We start from the raw sequence: 22,272 nt of genomic DNA, 5'->3' as shown, positions 1-22,272 counted from the left end.
TGGGTGCCATTTAAAAACCATAAGTCTAATGACTCCATTCCTTTTTGTGGTTGTAGGGGCTGTTGATTGGAGTATACTAAAACAAACCTGATCTCTCTAGGACATTCAGAAGCCAAGTTATAAGCCCACAAATTTGTAACTGGACTACTTCTTTAGACACCAGATCCGGTGACCTTTGGGACATGGTTTGACCCCCCTTAGGGAAGTGCTATCATCATGAAATGTTCAGATCACTTACAACTTAATAGATTCTACCTTCCTGTAACGTTTCAGCCTGATTGGACCTTGTTTTAACACAAATGGACCCAGAATGATGTGAAATTGTGCTTCGTGCAACATAATTCTGGGTGCCATTTACAAACCATAAGTGCTAATGACTCCATTCCTTTTTGTGGTTGTAGGGGCTGTTGATTGGAGTACACTAAAACAAACCTGATCTCTCTAGGACATTCAGAAGCCAAGTTATAAGCCCACAAATGTGTAACTGGACTACTTCTTTAAATTGACACCAGATCCGGTGACCTTTGGGACATGGTTTGACCCCCTTAGGAAAGGGCTATCATCATGAAACGTTCAGATCACTTACAACTCAATAGATTCTACCTTCCTGTAACGTTTCAGCCTGATTGGACCTTGTTTTCACACAAATGAACCCAGAATGATGTGAAATTGTGCTTCGTGCAACATAATTCTGGGTGCCATTTACAAACCATAAGTGCTAATGACTCCATTCCTTTTTGTGGTTGTAGGGGCTGTTGATTGGAGTACACTAAAACAAACCTGACCTCTCTAGGACATTCAGAAGCCAAGTTATAAGCCCACAAAGGTGTAACTGGACTACTTCTTTAAAGTGACACCAGGCCCGGTGACCTTTGGGACATGGTTTGACCCCCTATAGGAATGTGCGATCATCATGAAACGTTCAGATCACTTACAACTCAATAGATTCTACCTTCTTGTAACGTTTCAGCCTGATTGGACCTTGTTTTCACACAAATGGACCCAGAATGATGTGAAATTGTGCTTCGTGCAACATAATTCTGGGTGCCATTTAAAAACCATAAGTCTAATGACTCCATTCCTTTTTGTGGTTGTAGGGGCTGTTGATTGGAGTATACTAAAACAAACCTGATCTCTCTAGGACATTCAGAAGCCAAGTTATAAGCCCACAAATTTGTAACTGGACTACTTCTTTAGACACCAGATCCGGTGACCTTTGGGACATGGTTTGACCCCCCTTAGGGAAGTGCTATCATCATGAAATGTTCAGATCACTTACAACTTAATAGATTCTACCTTCCTGTAACGTTTCAGCCTGATTGGACCTTGTTTTAACACAAATGGACCCAGAATGATGTGAAATTGTGCTTCGTGCAACATAATTCTGGGTGCCATTTACAAACCATAAGTGCTAATGACTCCATTCCTTTTTGTGGTTGTAGGGGCTGTTGATTGGAGTACACTAAAACAAACCTGATCTCTCTAGGACATTCAGAAGCCAAGTTATAAGCCCACAAATGTGTAACTGGACTACTTCTTTAAATTGACACCAGATCCGGTGACCTTTGGGACATGGTTTGACCCCCTTAGGAAAGGGCTATCATCATGAAACGTTCAGATCACTTACAACTCAATAGATTCTACCTTCCTGTAACGTTTCAGCCTGATTGGACCTTGTTTTCACACAAATGAACCCAGAATGATGTGAAATTGTGCTTCGTGCAACATAATTCTGGGTGCCATTTACAAACCATAAGTGCTAATGACTCCATTCCTTTTTGTGGTTGTAGGGGCTGTTGATTGGAGTACACTAAAACAAACCTGACCTCTCTAGGACATTCAGAAGCCAAGTTATAAGCCCACAAAGGTGTAACTGGACTACTTCTTTAAAGTGACACCAGGCCCGGTGACCTTTGGGACATGGTTTGACCCCCTATAGGAATGTGCGATCATCATGAAACGTTCAGATCACTTACAACTCAATAGATTCTACCTTCTTGTAACGTTTCAGCCTGATTGGACCTTGTTTTCACACAAATGGACCCAGAATGATGTGAAATTGTGCTTCGTGCAACATAATTCTGGGTGCCATTTACAAACCATAAGTGCTAATGACTCCATTCCTTTTTGTGGTTGTAGGGGCTGTTGATTGGAGTACACTAAAACAAACCTGATCTCTCTAGGACATTCAGAAGCCAAGTTATAAGCCCACAAATGTGTAACTGGACTACTTCTTTAAATTGACACCAGATCCGGTGACCTTTGGGACATGGTTTGACCCCCTTAGGAAAGTGCTATCATCATGAAACGTTCAGATCACTTACAACTCAATAGATTCTACCTTCCTGTAACGTTTCAGCCTGATTGGACCTTTTTTTCACACAAATGAACCCAGAATGTTGTGAAATTGTGCTTCGTGCAACATAATTCTGGGTGCCATTTAAAAACCATAAGTGCTAATGACTCCATTCCTTTTTGTGGTTGTAGGGGCTGTTGATTGGAGTACACTAAAACAAACCTGATCGCTCTAGGACATTCAGAAGCCAAGTTATAAGCCCACAAATGTGTAACTGGACTACTTCTTTAAAGTAGTTTGGTTAACAATGATCATCGTCGTGTCCCATTGTAAACGGGCGCGCCATCGCACACATCGTACATGTGTGTTAACCCACCTGTATGCGACAGACTTTGTGTGTTGCATGACATCGAGATGTATTGACGTCTGTGTCAATACAGGACTCTCTATAAGCCGGTAGCTGGACGCTAACGACCCGTGCATGCGCCACACAAAAGGTATCGTACATGTGTTAACCCACCTGTATACGACAGACTTTGTGTGTTGCATGACATCGAGATGTATTGACGTCTGTGTCAATACAGGACTCTATAAGCTGGGAGCTGGACGCTAACGACCCGTGCATGCGCCACACAAAAGGTAACTCGACTAACTACAAAACGCATATTGTGATGTAGAAAGTTGGCTCGACTGTTTGAATCAGCTGCAGCTGCGGTTTACTCACGAATTGAATCACATGCTTGTTAGAAGTACATTCGGAGCACTTAAAAAACACATCGCTCTCATCGAGTTCCGTCTCAGCGTTCACCGGCTGATGGGCAAGAGCGTGACATGGGATCGCCAGGAACTTACTTAAGGACTATCATCTCATTTGGCATTTACTCACGGACCCAAGAAACCAGTTCCGAAAAATGGTCGAGAATTATAACTTGTCTAATAGCAACTGGAAGATATGTTGCGTCATAAGCCTCTGATGGTTCACAAGGTGCACGGTCCACTCGAAATCCTAATGCTGTATTTGTAGTACATACACTAAATCTTCTCTGTTGATGTCAGACTAGAGTTTTATTAGAGTTTTACTTTGCAACAATGGGATTCGAGCAATTGATGTGTATATTTTTAATAGTGCACAATGCTACTATTCCTAGACTGAATGTATGACATGGCTCTTATGCATCATTATGTATCGTTTCCATTAAGTACTAATTTAAATAAAGTCCCTCTGTCCTCAGTGCTAGGTTGTGGGTTTAATACACATTATTATGATCAACCTGTTGAATAGTATAATAACAATATTCCTGTAAAAGTCATTTAGTAATGAACAACCTCAGTTCTGTGAAAGAACATCATGTCTCTGATGTGTACACTGCAGGCCTGACCGGGGTTTGCACGCAAGGGGCTGTGTGTGTGTGTGTGTGTGTGTGTGTGTGTGTGTGTGTGTGTGTGTGTGTGTGAAACAAATAAAGATAAATATAGCTAGTGCGGCCACGAGCGGTCGTGCAGGGTAGAGGCTGCGCGAAAACGCCTCTAAAACAAGCGCGTGCCCACGCCCGATCCGTGGAAGCACGTAGAACTAGCAAACGTACTAGCAGAAATCAACGATCGCACACGGGTCATTGAGTGTGTACAGGGTTCGTCTGCGTGTGTGGCATTGGGCAATCTAGCGGCAACCGAGTGGCCTGAAGGCGGAACCGGCCAACCCGTCGCCCTCACCATCGTTGCGCTTCGAGATGAACTATTGCTAAAGATGATCGTCCTCGTCAACCACGGCGCTACCAGAGTTACCACGACATGCGCCTTAAAAGCGTTCTCGTTTGGGTCAGCGCCACCAGAATTGAATCGGCAAGTCAGCGGATATTACACAACTCGTAAAGAAAACCCTCTCCGCGACCTCGCGGCCATTGTGCGCAGTGTACAGCAAATGACAAACGATGTTGCGAGCGATATATCGGAAAAACTTTGCACTGACGCGACGGTCGCCACTGCAGGTTGTGTGAGTCTCGCGCAAAGTGCCATATCAAACGTGCGCAAGCTAGTGACAAGCAACTTCACCAGATCCGTAGATTCTGCATACGCTCGGATACGAATGAAAGTATCGAGAGATAACACCGACACGAGTTGCGCGACGGCGCTGGCTGCAGTCGCTACAACACTGGATTTATTAATCAAAGTAATTGTGATCTTAATGGCGTATCGAGTCTGCACCAGAAACTACAACCAGTACTACAGAAAACTGGCATGAGGGTCACGGTCTAACGTTATGTTGGTGTCTCGCATCGACCGTCGACGGCCGTTTGCCAGCGGCTGAAAATGGCACAGTTGACGAAATGGAAACGCCGACCGTCGATAGTGCACTCTCGCAAGTTCCAACCGCACCATCTCAGGAGACAGACCACAGAGTCATATTAGCGTAGGGTAGATAGAAAATGCGCAAATCGCCGCAACCGCCCATTTACATACTATACGAGTTCAACATAGAGTAGAGTAAGAAGTTACTACCGATTGTATTTCCAACGTGCAAGCAGCTGGTGTGTGACGCTTTACTTGAGTATCACAGAGGTTGCGATGTCCTGTGTTCCGCGAGCGCATGGAAACAAGTGAACGAACTTCTACGGACCGTACTGTTGGGGTATGAGCGAGCTGTAAAATCAATACAAGCTAGACACGCGGACTTTGCCGCGTTACTGGACACGCATATCGCCACAACAAAACCGGGTCAAGTGTTCGGGGCATCACCGCGCTCGACTATACACGTCTTGGCCTACCACGAGTACATGAGCCCACAGATCCTAAGCGAGGTCGAAGCCGTTGTGTCTACTCAACGCAAATTCAGCACAGCCGTAGCGCTAAGACAAGTCCCTCTAGACTGCTGGAAACTTTGGAAACGTGGAAGGCTGGCGTGTACGCACTTTCTACACATCTCAACGGTATGATCGCGATACTCTCGGCCGCACAACAACTAATGGTCATGTGTTCGGAAGGTCTGATCAGGTCTGACATGACCGGTTGTCAATCGACGTCGAGCGTGCACTCACACACGGATATCCTGGCGTACATTAAAGCGACGGCGACCTCTACGCTCACGTTGATCGCCGATGTTTCGAAGGGCAATCGAGTGTGTTGGCTGACGAAAGCTATGGTGACCGACGGTCGCGTCGACTACAATGTGCCTCATTGCGACTGGAGAGGCGTATGTGATCCTTTGCAAATCGACAACACCACCGCGGTCGAGTGCGAAGTCACGGTCGGCGGCGTGTTGTCCTTACTTTGCCCCATACAATGTGACGGTCCGTGACACGGACCGGTGTGTTACGACCCGACTACCGAAATGTACCAGGTGATAACATTGCATCCGCCCATTACAGCGGAGCTAGCGTTTCGCCACACTCCCAAACCAAGGTTAATAGTTGTAGCGCACGCCCTTTCGGACCTCGGTGCACGCGAAACTCTGGTGTACGCTCACAACATCACGCTCGAGACAGCTCAAGCGTTATGCGAAACAAAGGACGTGTTCAAATCCATAGAGAATATACGGTCTTTAGCGTATGCGTATATAAAGAAGGTCGATGACATTTACAGACCCAGCGGCATGGGCACCACAGTAGAACAACAAGGTGCTCTCAAGCGCACACAGATACTGGCCGCATTATCACTCGTGATGTCTATCCTGACATGCCCGTTTCTGATTTCTATGTATATTAAATTATGACAAGAGCTACTTTAGGTGGTTACGATTACACTATGACCACATGCCTTAGTTTCTGCTAGTGACCTATAAATACATATACCCACTTGCTCTCACTGCCATTAAAGCGGCTGTACCCACACGTACAACACCCAAGAAAAAAAATGATCTCGCTGTCTGTACTGGGTGTACTCTCAGTAGTCGCAGTTGCTCAGGCCATGGTGATACGCTCACATAACGCCTCTGAGATACGTCCCATCACACCACCTCCTAGACTACTCGCGAAGGAGTATTCAACACCCCCTTTGTACGAAGACAACCATTATAACGAGCACAGCACAACGCTTGTCGCACGCGAAGACAACATGCAGGAGACAACGCTACCACCTGTCGTGAGAACAACGGATTCGAGTGACAACGATCGCGACTATGACGAGCACATTACAACACCCTCTGTGCACGAAGACCAGGTGCAGGAGACAACGCTACCACCTGTCGTGAGAAACAAGAGTTTGGTTAACAATGATCATCGTCGTGTCCCATTGTAAACGGGCGCGCCATTGCACACATCGTACATGTGTGTTAACCCACCTGTATGCGACAGACTTTGTGTGTTGCATGACATCGAGATGTATTGACGTCTGTGTCAATACAGGACTCTCTATAAGCCGGGAGCTGGACGCTAACGACCCATGCATGCGCCACACAAAAGGTATCGTACATGTGTTAACCCACCTGTATACGACAGACTTTGTGTGTTGCATGACATCGAGATGTATTGACGTCTGTGTCAATACAGGACTCTCTAAGCTGGGAGCTGGACGCTAACGACCCGTGCATGCGCCACACAAAAGGTAACTCGACTAACTACAAAACGCATATTGTGATGTAGAAAGTTGGCTCGACTGTTTGAATCAGCTGCAGCTGCGGTTTACTCACGAAGTGAATCGCACGCTTGTTAGAAGTACATTCGGAGCACTTAAAAAATACATCGCTCTCATCGAGTTCCGTCTCAGCGTTCACCGGCTGATGGGCAAGAGCGTGACATGGGATCGCCAGGAACTTACTTAAGGACTATCATCTCATTTGGCATTTACTCACGGACCCAAGAAACCAGTTCCGAAAAATGGTCTAGAATTATAACTTGTCTAATAGCAACTGGAAGATATGTTGCGTCATAAGCCTCTGATGGTTCACAAGGTGCACGGTCCACTCGAAATCCTAATGCTGCATTTGTAGTACATACACTAAGTCTTCTCTGTTGATGTCAGACTAGAGTTTTATTAGAGTTTTACTTTGCAACAATGGGATTCGAGCAATTGATGTGTATATTTTTAATACTGCACAATGCTACTATTCCTAGGCTGAATGTATGAAATGGCTCTTATGTATCATTATATATCGTTTCCATTAAGTACTAATTTAAATAAAGTCCCTCTGTCCTCAGTGCTAGGTTGTGGGTTTAATACACATTATTATGATCAACCTGTTGAATAGTATAATAACAATATTCCTGTAAAAGTCATTTAGTAATGAACAACCTCAGTTCTGTGAAAGAACATCATGTCTCTGATGTGTACACTGCAGGCCTGACCGGGGTTTGCACGCAAGGGCCTGTGTGTGTGTGTGTGTGTGTGTGTGTGTGTGTGTGTGTGTGTGTGTGTGTGTGTGTGTGTGTGTGTGTGTGTGTGTGTGTGTGTGTGTGTGTGTGTGTGTGTGTGTGAAACAAATAAAGATAAATATAGCTAGTGTGGCCACGAGCGGTAGTTCAGGGTAGAGGCTGCGCGAAAACGCCTCTAAAACAAGCGTGTGCCCACGCCCGATCCGTGGAAGCACGTAGAACTAGCAAACGTACTAGCAGAAATCAACGATCGCACACGGGTCATTGAGTGTGTATAGGGTTTGTCTGCGTGTGTGGCATTGGGCAATCTAGCGGCAACCGAGTGGCCTGAAGGCGGAACCGGCCAACCCGTCGCCCTCACCATCGTTGCGCTTCGAGATGAACTATTGCTAAAGATGATCGTCCTCGTCAACCACGGCGCTACCAGAGTTACCACGACATGCGCCTTAAAAGCGTTCTCGTTTGGGTCAGCGCCACCAGAATTGAATCGGCAAGTCAGCGGATATTACACAACTCGTAACGAAAACCCTCTCCGCAACCTCGCGGCCAGTGTGCGCAGTGTACAGCAAATGACAAACGATGTTGCGAGCGATATATCGGAAAAACTTTGCACTGACGTGACGGTCGCCACTGCAGGTTGTGTGAGTCTCGCGCAAAGTGCCATATCAAATGTGCCTAAGCTAGGTACAAGCAACTTCACCAGATCCGTAGATTCTGCATACGCTCGTATACGAATGAAAGTATCGAGAGATAACACCGACATGAGTTGCGCGACGGCGCTGGCTGCAGTCGCTACAACACTGGATTTATTAATCAACGTAATTGTGATCGTAATGGCGTTTCGAGTGTGCACGAGAAACTACAACCAGTACTACAGAAAACTGGCATGAGGGTCGCGGTCTAACGTTATGTTGGTGTCTCGCATCGACCGTCGACGGCCGTTTGCCAGCGGCTGAAAATGGCACAGTTGACGAAATGGAAACGCCGACCGTCGATAGTGCACTCTCGCAAGTTCCAACCGCACCATCTCAGGAGACAGACCACAGAGTCATTTTAGCGTAGGGTGGATAGAAAATGCGCAAACCGCCGCAACCGCCCATATACATACTATCCGAGTTCAACATAGAGTGGAGTAAGAAGTTACTACCGATTGTATTTCCAATGTGCAAGCAGCTGATGTGTGATGCTTTACTTGAGTATCACAGAGGTTGCGATGTCCTGTGTTCCACGAGCGCATGGAAACAAGTGAACGAACTTCTACGGACCGTACTGTTGGGGTATGAGTGAGCTGTAAAATCAATACACGCTAGACACGCGGACTTTGCCGCGTTACTGGACACGCATATCGCCACAACAAAACCGGGTCAAGTGTTCGGGGCGTCACCGCGCTCGACTATACACGTCTTGGCCTACCACGAGTACATGAGCCCACAGATCCTAAGCGAGGTCGAAGCCGTTGTGTCTACTCAACGCAAATTCAGCACAGCCGTAGCGCTAAGACAAGTCCCTCTAGACTGCTGGAAACTTTGGAAACGTGGAAGGCTGGCGTGTACGCGCTTTCTACACATCTCAACGGTATGATCGCGATACTCTCGGCCGCACAACAACTAATGGTCATGTGTTCGGAAGGTCTGATCAGGTCTGACATGACCGGTTGTCAATCGACGTCGAGCGTGCACTCACACACGGATATTAAAGCGACGGCGACCTCTACGCTCACGTTGATCGCCGATGTTTCGAAGGGCAATCGAGTGTGTTGGCTGACGAAAGCTATGGTGACCGACGGTCGCGTCGACTACAATGTGCCTCATTGCGACTGGAGAGGCGTATGTGATCCTTTGCAAATCGACAACACCACCGCGGTCGAGTGCGAAGTCACGGTCGGCGGCGTGTTGTCCTTACTGTGCCCCATACAATGTGACGGTCCGTGTGACTGACCGGTGTGTTACGACCCGACTAACGAAACGTACCAGGTGATAACATTGCATCCGCCCATTACAGCGGAGCGAGCGTTTCGCCACACTCCCAAACCAAGGTTAATAGTTGTAGCGCACGCCCCTTCGGACCTCGGTGCACGCGAAACACTGGCGTACACTCAAGCCATCACGCTCGAGACAGCTCAAGCGTTACGCGAAACAAAGGACGTGTTCAAATCCATAGAGAATATACAGTCTTTAGCGTATGCGTATATAAAGAATGTCGATGACATTTACAGACCCGGCGGCGTGGGCACCACAGTAGAACAACAAGGTGTTTTCAAGCGCACACAGATACTGGCCGCATTATCACTCGTGATGTCTATCCTGACATGCCCGTTTCTGATTTCTATGTATATTAAATTATGACAAGAGCTACGGTGGTTACGATTACACTGACCACGTGCCTTAGTTTCTGCTAGTGACCTATAAATACATTTGCCCACTTGCTCTCACTGCCATTAAAGCGGCTGTACCCACACGTACAACACCCAAGAAAAAAAATGATCTCGCTGTCTGTACTGGGTGTACTCTCAGCAGTCGCAGTTGCTCAGGCCATGGTGGTACGCTCACATAACGCCTCTGAGATATGTCCCATCACACCACCTCCTAGACTACTCGCGAAGGAGTATTCAACACCCCCTTTGTACGAAGACAACCATTATAACGAGCACAGCACAACGCTTGCCGCACGCGAAGACAACATGCAGGAGACAACGCTAACACCTGTCGTGAGAACAACGGATTCGAGTGACAACGATCGCGACTATGACGAGCACATTACAACACCCTCTGTGCACGAAGACCAGGTGCAGGAGACAACGCTACCACCTGTCGTGAGAAACAAGAGTTTGGTTAACAATGATCATCGTCGTGTCCCATTGTAAACGGGCGCGCCATCGCACACATCGTACATGTGTGTTAACCCACCTGTATGCGACAGACTTTGTATGTTGCATGACATCGAGATGTATTGATGTCTGTGTCAATACAGGACTCTCTATAAGCCGGGAGCTGGACGCTAACGACCCGTGCATGCGCCACACAAAAGGTATCGTACATGTGTTAACCCACCTGTATGCGACAGACTTTGTGTGTTGCATGACATCGAGATGTATTGACGTCTGTGTCAATACAGGACTCTCTAAGCTGGGAGCTGGACGCTAACGACCCGTGCATGCGCCACACAAAAGGTAACTCGACTAACTACAAAACGCATATTGTGATGTAGAAAGTTGGCTCGACTGTTTGAATCAGCTGCAGCTGCGGTTTACTCACGAAGTGAATCGCACGCTTGTTAGAAGTACATTCGGAGCACTTAAAAAATACATCACTCTCATCGAGTTCCGTCTCAGCGTTCACCGGCTGATGGGCAAGAGCGTGACATGGGATCGCCAGGAACTTACTTAAGGACTATCATCTCATTTGGCATTTACTCACGGACCCAAGAAACCAGTTCCGAAAAATGGTCGAGAATTATAACTTGTCTAATAGCAACTGGAAGATATGTTGCGTCATAAGCCTCTGATGGTTCACAAGGTGCACGGTCCACTCGAAATCCTAATGCTGTATTTGTAGTACATACACTAAGTCTTCTCTGTTGATGTCAGACTAGAGTTTTATTAGAGTTTTACTTTGCAACAATGGGATTCGAGCAATTGATGTGTATATTTTTAATACTGCACAATGCTATTATTCCTAGGCTGAATGTATGACATGGCTCTTATGTATCATTATGTATCGTTTCCATTAAGTACTAATTTAAATAAAGTCCCTCTGTCCTCAGTGCTAGGTTGTGGGTTTAATACACATCATTATGATCAACCTGTTGAATAGTATAATAACAATATTCCTGTAAAAGTCATTTAGTAATGAACAACCTCAGTTCTGTGAAAGAACATCATGTCTCTGATGTGTACACTGCAGGCCTGACCGGGGTTTGCACGCAAGGGCCTGTGTGTGTGTGTGTGTGTGTGTGTGTGTGTGTGTGTGTGTGTGTGTGTGTGTGTGTGTGTGTGTGTGTGTGTGTGTGTGTGTGTGTGTGTGTGTGTGTGTGTGTGTGTGTGTGTGTGTGTGTGTCTGTGTGTGAAACAAATAAAGATAAATATAGCTAGTGCGGCCACGAGCGGTCGTGCAGGGTAGAGGCTGCGCAAAAACGCCTCTAAAACAAGCGCGTGCCCACGCCCGATCCGTGGAAGCACGTAGAACTAGCAAACGTACTAGCAGAAATCAACGATCGCACACGGGTCATTGAGTGTGTACAGGGTTCGTCTGCGTGTGTGGCGTTGGGCAATCTAGCGGCAACCGAGTGGCCTGAAGGCAGAACCGGCCAACCCGTCGCCCTCACCATCGTTGCGCTTCGAGATGAACTATTGCTAAAGATGATCGTCCTCGTCAACCACGGCGCTACCAGAGTTACCACGACATGCGCCTTAAAAGCGTTCTCGTTTGGGTCAGCGCCACCAGAATTGAATCGGCAAGTCAGCGGATATTACACAACTCGTAAAGAAAACCCTCTCCGCGACCTCGCGGCCATTGTGCGCAGTGTACAGCAAATGACAAACGATGTTGCGAGCGATATATCGGAAAAACTTTGCACTGACGCGACGGTCGCCACTTAATGGTTGTGTGAGACTCGCGCAAAGTGCCATATCTAACGTGCGCAAGCTAGTGACAAGCAACTTCACCAGATCCGTAGATTCTGCATACGCCCGGATACGAACGAAGGTATCGAGAGATAACACCGACACGAGTTGCGCGACGGCGCTGGCTGCAGTCGCTACAACACTGGATTTATTAATCAACGTAATTGTGATCGTAATGGCGTATCGAGTGTGCACCAGAAACTACAACCAGTACTACAGAAAACTGGCATGAGGGTCGCGGTCTAACGTTATGTTGGTGTCTCGCATCGACAGTCAACAACCGTTTGCCAGCGGCTGAAAATGGCACAGTTGACGAAATGGAAATGCCGACCGTCGATAGTGCACTCTCGCAAGTTCCAACTGCACCTTCTCAGGAGACAGACCACAGAGTCATATTAGCAGAGGGTAGATAGAAAATGCGCAAACCGCCGCAACCGCCCATATACGTACTATACGAGTTCAACATAGAGTGGAGTAAGAAGTTACTACCGATTGTATTTCCAACGTGCAAGCAGCTGGTGTGTGACGCTTTACTTGAGTATCACAGAGGTTGCGATGTCCTGTGTTCCATGAGCGCATGGAAGCAAGTGAACAAACTTCTACGTCACTTTAAAGAAGTAGTCCAGTTACACATTTGTGGGCTTATAACTTGGCTTCTGAATGTCCTAGAGAGATCAGGTTTGTTTTAGTGTACTCCAATCAACAGGCCCTACAACCACAAAAAGGAATGGATTCATTAGCACTTATGGTTTGTAAATGGCACCCAGAATTATGTTGCACGAAGCACAATTTCACATCATTCTGGGTCCATTTGTGTGAAAACAAGGTCCAATCAGGCTGAAACGTTACAAGAAGGTAGAATCTATTGAGTTATAAGTGATCTGAACGTTTCATGTTGATCGCACATTCCTATAGGGGGTCAAACCATGTCCCAAAGGTCATCGGGCCTGGTGTCACTTTAAAGAAGTAGTCCAATTACACCTTTGAGGGCTTATAACTTGGCTTCTGAATGTCCTAGAGAGATCAGGTTTGTTTTAGTGTACTCCAATCAACAGCCCCTACAACCTCAAAAAGGAATGGAATCATTAGCACTTATGGTTTTTAAATGGCACCCAGAATTATGTTGCACAAAGCACAATTTCACATCATTCTGGGTCCATTTGTGTGAAAACAAGGTCCACTCAGGCTGAAATTTTACAAGAAGGTAGAATCTATTGAGTTGTAAGTGATCTGAACGTTTCATGATGAGCGCACATTCCTATAGGGGGTCAAACCATGTCCCAAAGGTCACCGGGCCTGGTGTCACTTTAAAGAAGTAGTCCAGTACACAATTGTGGGCTTATAACTTGGCTTCTGAATGTCCTAGAGAGATCAGGTTTGTTTTAATGTACTCCAATCAACAGCCCCTACAACCACAAAAAGGAATGGAGTCATTAGCACTTATGGTTTGTAAATGGCACCCAGAATTATGTTGCACGAAGCACAATTTCACATCATTCTGGGTTCATTTGTGTGAAAACAAGGTCCAATCAGGCTGAAACGTTACAGGAAGGTAGAATCTATTTAGTTGTAAGTGATCTGAACGTTTCATGATGATAGCTCTTTCCTAAGGGGATCAAACCATGTCCCAAAGGTCACCGGATCTGGTGTCAATTTAAAGAAGTAGTCCAGTTACACATTTGTGGGCTTATAACTTGGCTTCTGAATGTCCTAGAGAGATCAGGTTTGTTTTAGTGTACTCCAATCAACAGCCCCTACAACCACAAAAGGAATGGAGTCATTAGCACTTATGGTTTGTAAATGGCACCCAGAATTATGTTGCACGAAGCACAATTTCACATCATTCTGGGTCCATTTGTGTGAAAACAAGGTCCAATCAGGCTGAAACGTTACAAGAAGGTAGAATCTATTAAGTTGTAAGTGATCTGAACGTTTCATGATGATCTCACATTCCCATAGGGGGTCAAACCATGTCCCAAAGGTCACCGGGCCTGGTGTTACTTTAAAGAAGTAGTCCAGTTACACCTTTGTGGGCTTATAACTTGGCTTCTGAATGCCCTAGAGAGGTCAGGTTTGTTTTAGTGTACTCCAATCAACAGCCCCTACAACCACAAAAAGGAATGGAGTCATTAGCACTTATGGTTTGTAAATGGCACCCAGAATTATGTTGCACGAAGCACAATTTCACATCATTCTGGGTCCATTTGTGTGAAAACAAGGTCCAATCAGGCTGAAACGTTACAGGAAGGTAGAATCTATTGAGTTGTAAGTGATCTGAACGTTTCATGATGATAGCACTTTCCTAAGGGGGTCAAACCATGTCCCAAAGGTCACTGGATCTGGTGTCAATTTAAAGAAGTAGTCCAGTTACACATTTGTGGGCTTATAACTTGGCTTCTGAATGTCCTAGAGAGATCAGGTTTGTTTTAATGTACTCCAATCAACAGCCCCTACAACCACAAAAAGGAATGGAGTCATTAGCATTTATGGTTTGTAAATGGCACCCAGAATTATGTTGCACGAAGCACAATTTCACATCATTCTGGGTTCATTTGTGTGAAAACAAGGTCCAATCAGGCTGAAACGTTACAGGAAGGTAGAATCTATTGAGTTGTAAGTGATCTGAACGTTTCATGATAATAGCACTTTCCTAAGGGGGTCAAACCATGTCCCAAAGGTCACCGGATCTGGTGTCAATTTAAAGAAGTAGTCCAGTTACACATTTGTGGGCTTATAACTTGGCTTCTGAATGTCCAAGAGTGATCAGGTTTACTTTAGTGTACTCCAATCAACAGCCCCTACCACCACAAAAAGGAATGGAGAAATTAGCACTTATGGTTTTTAAATGGCACCCAGAATTATGTTGCACGAAGCACAATTTCACATCATTCTGGGTTCCTTTGTGTGAAAACAAGGTCCAATCAGGCTGAAACAATACAGGAAGGTAGAATCTATTGAGTTGTAAGTGATCTGAACGTTTCATGATCATCGCACTTTCCTAAGGGGGTCAAACCATGTCCCAACGGTCACCGGATCTGGTGTCACTTTAAAGAAGTAGTCCAGTTACACATTTGTGGGCTTATATCTTGGCTTCTGAATGTCCTAGAGAGGTCAGGGTTGTTTTAGTGTACTCCAATCAACAGCCCCTACAACCACAAAAAGGAATGGAGTCATTAGCACTTATGGTTTTTAAATGGCACCCAGAATTATGTTGCACGAAGCACAATTTCACATCATTCTGGGTTCATTTGTGTGAAAACAAGGTCCAATCAGGCTGAAACGTTACAGGAAGGTAGAATCTACTGAGTTGTAAGTGATCTGAACGTTTCATGATGATAGCACTTTCCTAAGGGGGTCAAACCATGTCCCAAAGATCACCGGATCTGGTGTCAATTTAAAGAAGTAGTCCAGTTACACATTTGTGGGCTTATAACTTGGCTTCTGAATGTCCTAGAGAGATCAGGTTTGTTTTAGTGTACTCCAATCAACAGCCCCTACAACCACAAAAAGGAATGGAGTCATTAGCACTTATGGTTTGTAAATGGCACCCAGAATTATGTTGCACAAAGCACAATTTCACATCATTCTGGGTCCATTTGTGTGAAAACAAGGTCCAATCAGGCTGAAACGTTACAGGAAGGTAGAATCTATTTAGTTGTAAGTGATCTGAACGTTTCATGATGATAGCTCTTTCCTAAGGGGATCAAACCATGTCCCAAAGGTCACCGGATCTGGTGTCAATTTAAAGAAGTAGTCCAGTTACACATTTGTGGGCTTATAACTTGGCTTCTGAATGTCCTAGAGAGATCAGGTTTGTTTTAGTGTACTCCAATCAACAGCCCCTACAACCACAAAAGGAATGGAGTCATTAGCACTTATGGTTTGTAAATGGCACCCAGAATTATGTTGCACGAAGCACAATTTCACATCATTCTGGGTCCATTTGTGTGAAAACAAGGTCCAATCAGGCTGAAACGTTACAAGAAGGTAGAATCTATTAAGTTGTAAGTGATCTGAACGTTTCATGATGATCTCACATTCCCATAGGGGGTCAAACCATGTCCCAAAGGTCACCGGGCCTGGTGTTACTTTAAAGAAGTAGTCCAGTTACACCTTTGTGGGCTTATAACTTGGCTTCTGAATGCCCTAGAGAGGTCAGGTTTGTTTTAGTGTACTCCAATCAACAGCCCCTACAACCACAAAAAGGAATGGAGTCATTAGCACTTATGGTTTGTAAATGGCACCCAGAATTATGTTGCACGAAGCACAATTTCACATCATTCTGGGTCCATTTGTGTGAAAACAAGGTCCAATCAGGCTGAAACGTTACAGGAAGGTAGAATCTATTGAGTTGTAAGTGATCTGAACGTTTCATGATGATAGCACTTTCCTAAGGGGGTCAAACCATGTCCCAAAGGTCACTGGATCTGGTGTCAATTTAAAGAAGTAGTCCAGTTACACATTTGTGGGCTTATAACTTGGCTTCTGAATGTCCTAGAGAGATCAGGTTTGTTTTAATGTACTCCAATCAACAGCCCCTACAACCACAAAAAGGAATGGAGTCATTAGCATTTATGGTTTGTAAATGGCACCCAGAATTATGTTGCACGAAGCACAATTTCACATCATTCTGGGTTCATTTGTGTGAAAACAAGGTCCAATCAGGCTGAAACGTTACAGGAAGGTAGAATCTATTGAGTTGTAAGTGATCTGAACGTTTCATGATAATAGCACTTTCCTAAGGGGGTCAAACCATGTCCCAAAGGTCACCGGATCTGGTGTCAATTTAAAGAAGTAGTCCAGTTACACATTTGTGGGCTTATAACTTGGCTTCTGAATGTCCAAGAGTGATCAGGTTTACTTTAGTGTACTCCAATCAACAGCCCCTACCACCACAAAAAGGAATGGAGAAATTAGCACTTATGGTTTTTAAATGGCACCCAGAATTATGTTGCACGAAGCACAATTTCACATCATTCTGGGTTCCTTTGTGTGAAAACAAGGTCCAATCAGGCTGAAACAATACAGGAAGGTAGAATCTATTGAGTTGTAAGTGATCTGAACGTTTCATGATCATCGCACTTTCCTAAGGGGGTCAAACCATGTCCCAAAGGTCACCGGATCTGGTGTCACTTTAAAGAAGTAGTCCAGTTACACATTTGTGGGCTTATATCTTGGCTTCTGAATGTCCTAGAGAGGTCAGGGTTGTTTTAGTGTACTCCAATCAACAGCCCCTACAACCACAAAAAGGAATGGAGTCATTAGCACTTATGGTTTTTAAATGGCACCCAGAATTATGTTGCACGAAGCACAATTTCACATCATTCTGGGTTCATTTGTGTGAAAACAAGGTCCAATCAGGCTGAAACGTTACAGGAAGGTAGAATCTACTGAGTTGTAAGTGATCTGAACGTTTCATGATGATAGCACTTTCCTAAGGGGGTCAAACCATGTCCCAAAGATCACCGGATCTGGTGTCAATTTAAAGAAGTAGTCCAGTTACACATTTGTGGGCTTATAACTTGGCTTCTGAATGTCCTAGAGAGATCAGGTTTGTTTTAGTGTACTCCAATCAACAGCCCCTACAACCACAAAAAGGAATGGAGTCATTAGCACTTATGGTTTGTAAATGGCACCCAGAATTATGTTGCACAAAGCACAATTTCACATCATTCTGGGTCCATTTGTGTGAAAACAAGGTCCAATCAGGCTGAAACGCTACAAGAAGGTAGAATCTATTGAGTTGTAAGTGATCTGAACGTTTCAAGATGATCGCACATTCCTATAGGGGGTAAAACCATGTCCCAAAGGTCACCGGGCCTGGTGTCACTTTAAAGAAGTAGTCCAGTGACACCTTTGTGGGCTTATAACTTGGCTTCTGAATGTCCTAGAGATGTTAGGTTTGTTTTAGTGTACTCCAATCGAGAGCCCCTACAACCACAAAAAGGAATGGAGTCATTAGCACTTATGGTTTGTAAATGGCACCCAGAATTATGTTGCACGAAGCACAATTTCACATCATTCTGGGTCCATTTGTGTGAAAACAAGGTCCAATCAGGCTGAAACGTTACAGGAAGGTAGAATCTATTTAGTTGTAAGTGATCTGAACGTTTCATGATGATAGCACTTTCCTAAGGGGGTCAAACCATGTCCCAAAGGTCACCGGATCTGGTGTCAATTTAAAGAAGTAGTCCAGTTACACATTTGTGGGCTTATAACTTGGCTTCTGAATGTCCTAGAGAGATCAGGTTTGTTTTAATGTACTCCAATCAACAGCCCCTACAACCCCAAAAAGGAATGGAGTCATTAGCGCTTATGGTTTGTAAGTGGCACCCAGAATTATGTTGCACGAAGCACAATTTCACATCATTTTGGGTCAATTTGTGTGAAAACAAGGTCCAATCCGGCTGAAACGCTACAAGAAGGTAGAATCTATTGAGTTGTAAGTGATCTGAACGTTTCAAGATGATCGCACATTCCTATAGGGTGTCAAACCATGTCCCAAAGGTCACCGGGCCAAGTGTCACTTTAAAGAAGTAGTCCAGTTACACCTTTGTGGGCTTATAACTTGGCTTCTGAATGTCCTAGAGAGGTTAGGTTTGTTTTAGTGTACTCCAATCAACAGCCCCTACAACCACAAAAAGGAATGGAGTCATTAGCACTTATGGTTTGTAAATGGCACCCAGAATTATTTTGCACGAAGCACAATTTCACATCATTCTGGGTTCATTTGTGTGAAAACAAGGTCCAATCAGGCTGAAACGTTACTGGAAGCTAGAATCTATTGAGTTGTAAGTGATCTGAACGTTTCATGATGATAGCGCTTTCCTAAGGGGGTCAAACCATGTCCCAAAGGTCAACGGATCTGGTGTCAATTTAAAGAAGTAGTCCAGTTACACATTTGTGGGCTTATAACTTGGCTTCTGAATGTCCTAGAGAGATCAGGTTTGTTTTAGTATACTCCAATCAACAGCCCCTACAACCACAAAAAGGAATGGAGTCATTAGCACTTATGGTTTGTAAATGGCACCCAGAATTATGTTGCACGAAGCACAATTTCACATCATTCTGGGTCCATTTGTGTGAAAACAAGGTCCAATCAGGCTGATACGTTACAAGAAGGTAGAATCTATTGAGTTGTAAGTGATCTGAACGTTTCATGATGATAGCACTTTCCTAAGGGGGTCAAACCATGTCCCAAAGGTCACCGGATCTGGTGTCAATTTAAAGAAGTAGTCCAGTTACACATTTGTGGGCTTATAACTTGGCTTCTGAATGTCCTAGAGAGATCAGGTTTGTTTTAATGTACTCCAATCAACAGCCCCTACAACCACAAAAAGGAATGGAGTCATTAGCATTTATGGTTTGTAAATGGCACCCAGAATTATGTTGCACGAAGCACAATTTCACATCATTCTGGGTTCATTTGTGTGAAAATAAGGTCCAATCAGGCTGAAACGTTACAGGAAGGTAGAATCTATTTAGTTGTAAGTGATCTGAACGTTTCATGATGATAGCGCTTTCCTAAGGGGATCAAACCATGTCCCAAAGGTCACCGGATCTGGTGTCAATTTAAAGAAGTAGTCCAGTTACACATTTGTGGGCTTATAACTTGGCTTCTGAATGTCCTAGAGAGATCAGGTTTGTTTTAGTGTACTCCAATCAACAGCCCCTACAACCACAAAAGGAATGGAGTCATTAGCCTTATGGTTTGTAAATGGCACCCAGAATTATGTTGCACGAAGCACAATTTCACATCATTCTGGGTCCATTTGTGTGAAAACAAGGTCCAATCAGGCTGAAACGTTACAAGAAGGTAGAATCTATTGAGTTGTAAGTGATCTGAACGTTTCATGATGATCTCACATTCCCATAGGGTGTCAAACCATGTCCCAAAGGTCACCGGGCCTGGTGTCACTTTAAAGAAGTAGTCCAGTTACACCTTTGTGGGCTTATAACTTGGCTTCTGAATGTCCTAAAGAGGTCAGGTTTGTTTTAGTGTACTCCAATCAACAGCCCCTAAAACCACAAAAAGGAATGGAGTCATTAGCACTTATGGTTTGTAAATGGCACCCAGAATTATGTTGCACGAAGCACAATTTCACATCATTCTGGGTTCATTTGTGTGAAAACAAGGTCCAATCAGGCTGAAACGTTACAGGAAGGTAGAATGTATTGAGTTGTAAGTGATCTGAACGTTTCATGATGATAGCACTTTCCTTAGGGGGTCAAACCATGTCCCAAAGGTCACCGGATCTGGTGTCAATTTAAAGAAGTAGTCCAGTTACACATTTGTGGGCTTATAACTTGGCTTCTGAATGTCCTAGAGAGATCAGGTTTGTTTTAATGTACTCCAATCAAGAGCCCCTACAAACACAAAAAGGAATGGAGTCATTAGCACTTATGGTTTGTAAATGGCACCCAGAATTATGTTGCACGATGCACAATTTCACATCATTCTGGGTCCATTTGTGTGAAAACAAGGTCCAATCAGGCTGAAACGCTACAAGAAGGTAGAATCTATTTTGTAAGTGATCTGAACGTTTCAAGATGATCGCACATTCCTATAGGGGGTAAAACCATTTCCCAAAGGTCACCGGGCCTGGTGTCACTTTAAAGAAGTAGTCCAGTTACACCTTTGTGGGCTTATAACTTGGCTTCTGAATGTCCTAGAGAGGTTAGGTTTGTTTTAATGTACTCCAATCAACAGCCCCTACAACCACAAAAAGGAATGGAGATATTAGCACTTATGGTTTGTAAATGGCACCCAGAATTATGTTGCACGAAGCACAATTTCACATCATTCTGGGTTCATTTGTGTGAAAACAAGGTCCAATCAGGCTGAAACGTTACAGGAAGGTAGAATCTACTGAGTTGTAAGTGATCTGAACGTTTCATGATGATAGCACTTTCCTAATGGGGTCAAACCATGTCCCAAAGGTCACCGGAACTGGGGTCAATTTAAAGAAGTAGTCCAGTTACACATTTGTGGGCTTATAACTTGGCTTCTGAATGTCCTAGAGAGATCAGGTTTGTTTTAGCGTACTCCAATATACAGCCCCCATTACCCCAAAAAGGAAAGGAGTCATTAGCACTTATGGATTTTAAATGGCACCCAGAATTATGTTGCACGAAGCACAATTTCACATCATTCTGGGTTCATTTGTGTGAAAACAAGGTCCAATCAGGCTGAAACGTTACAGGAAGGTAGAATCTATTGAGTTGCAAGTGATCTGAACGTTTCATGATGATAGCACTTTCCTAAGGGGGTCAAACCATGTCCCAAAAGTCACCAGATCTGGTGTCACTTTAAAGAAGTAGTCCAGTTACACATTTGTGGGCTTATAACTTGGCTTCTGAATGTCCTAGAGAGATCAGGTTTGTTTTAGTGTACTCCAATCAACAGCCCCTACAACCACAAAAAGGAATGGAGTCATTAGCACTTATGGTTTGTAAATGGCACCCAGAATTATGTTGCACGAAGCACAATTTCACATCATTCTGGGTCCATTTGTGTGAAAACAAGGTCCAATCAGGCTGAAACGCTACAAGAAGGTAGAATCTATTGAGTAGTAAGTGATCTGAACGTTTCAAGATGATCGCACATTCCTATAGGGGGTAAAACCATGTTCCAAAGGTCACCGGGCCTGGTGTCACTTTAAAGTAGTAGTCCAGTTACACCTTTGTGGGCTTATAACTTGGCTTCTGAATGTCCTAGAGAGGTTAGTTTGTTTTAGTGTACTCCAATCAACAGCCCCTACAACCACAAAAAGGAATGGAGTCATTAGCACTTATGGTTTGTAAGTGGCACCCAGAATTATGTTGCACGAAGCACAATTTCACATCATTCTGGGTCAATTTGTGTGAAAACAAGGTCCAATCCGGCTGAAACGCTACAAGAAGGTAGAATCTATTGAGTTGTAAGTGATCTGAACGTTTCAAGATGATCGCACGTTCCTATAGGGGGTCAAACCATGTCCCAAAGGTCACCGGGCCAAGTGTCACTTTAAAGAAGTAGTCCAGTTACACCTTTGTGGGCTTATAACTTG

This window comes from Nothobranchius furzeri, chromosome 15 (assembly GCF_043380555.1).
Source record: "Nothobranchius furzeri strain GRZ-AD chromosome 15, NfurGRZ-RIMD1, whole genome shotgun sequence".
In the NCBI taxonomy this organism is placed as follows: domain Eukaryota; kingdom Metazoa; phylum Chordata; class Actinopteri; order Cyprinodontiformes; family Nothobranchiidae; genus Nothobranchius; species Nothobranchius furzeri.
Note: the sequence above shows the minus strand (reverse complement) of the source record.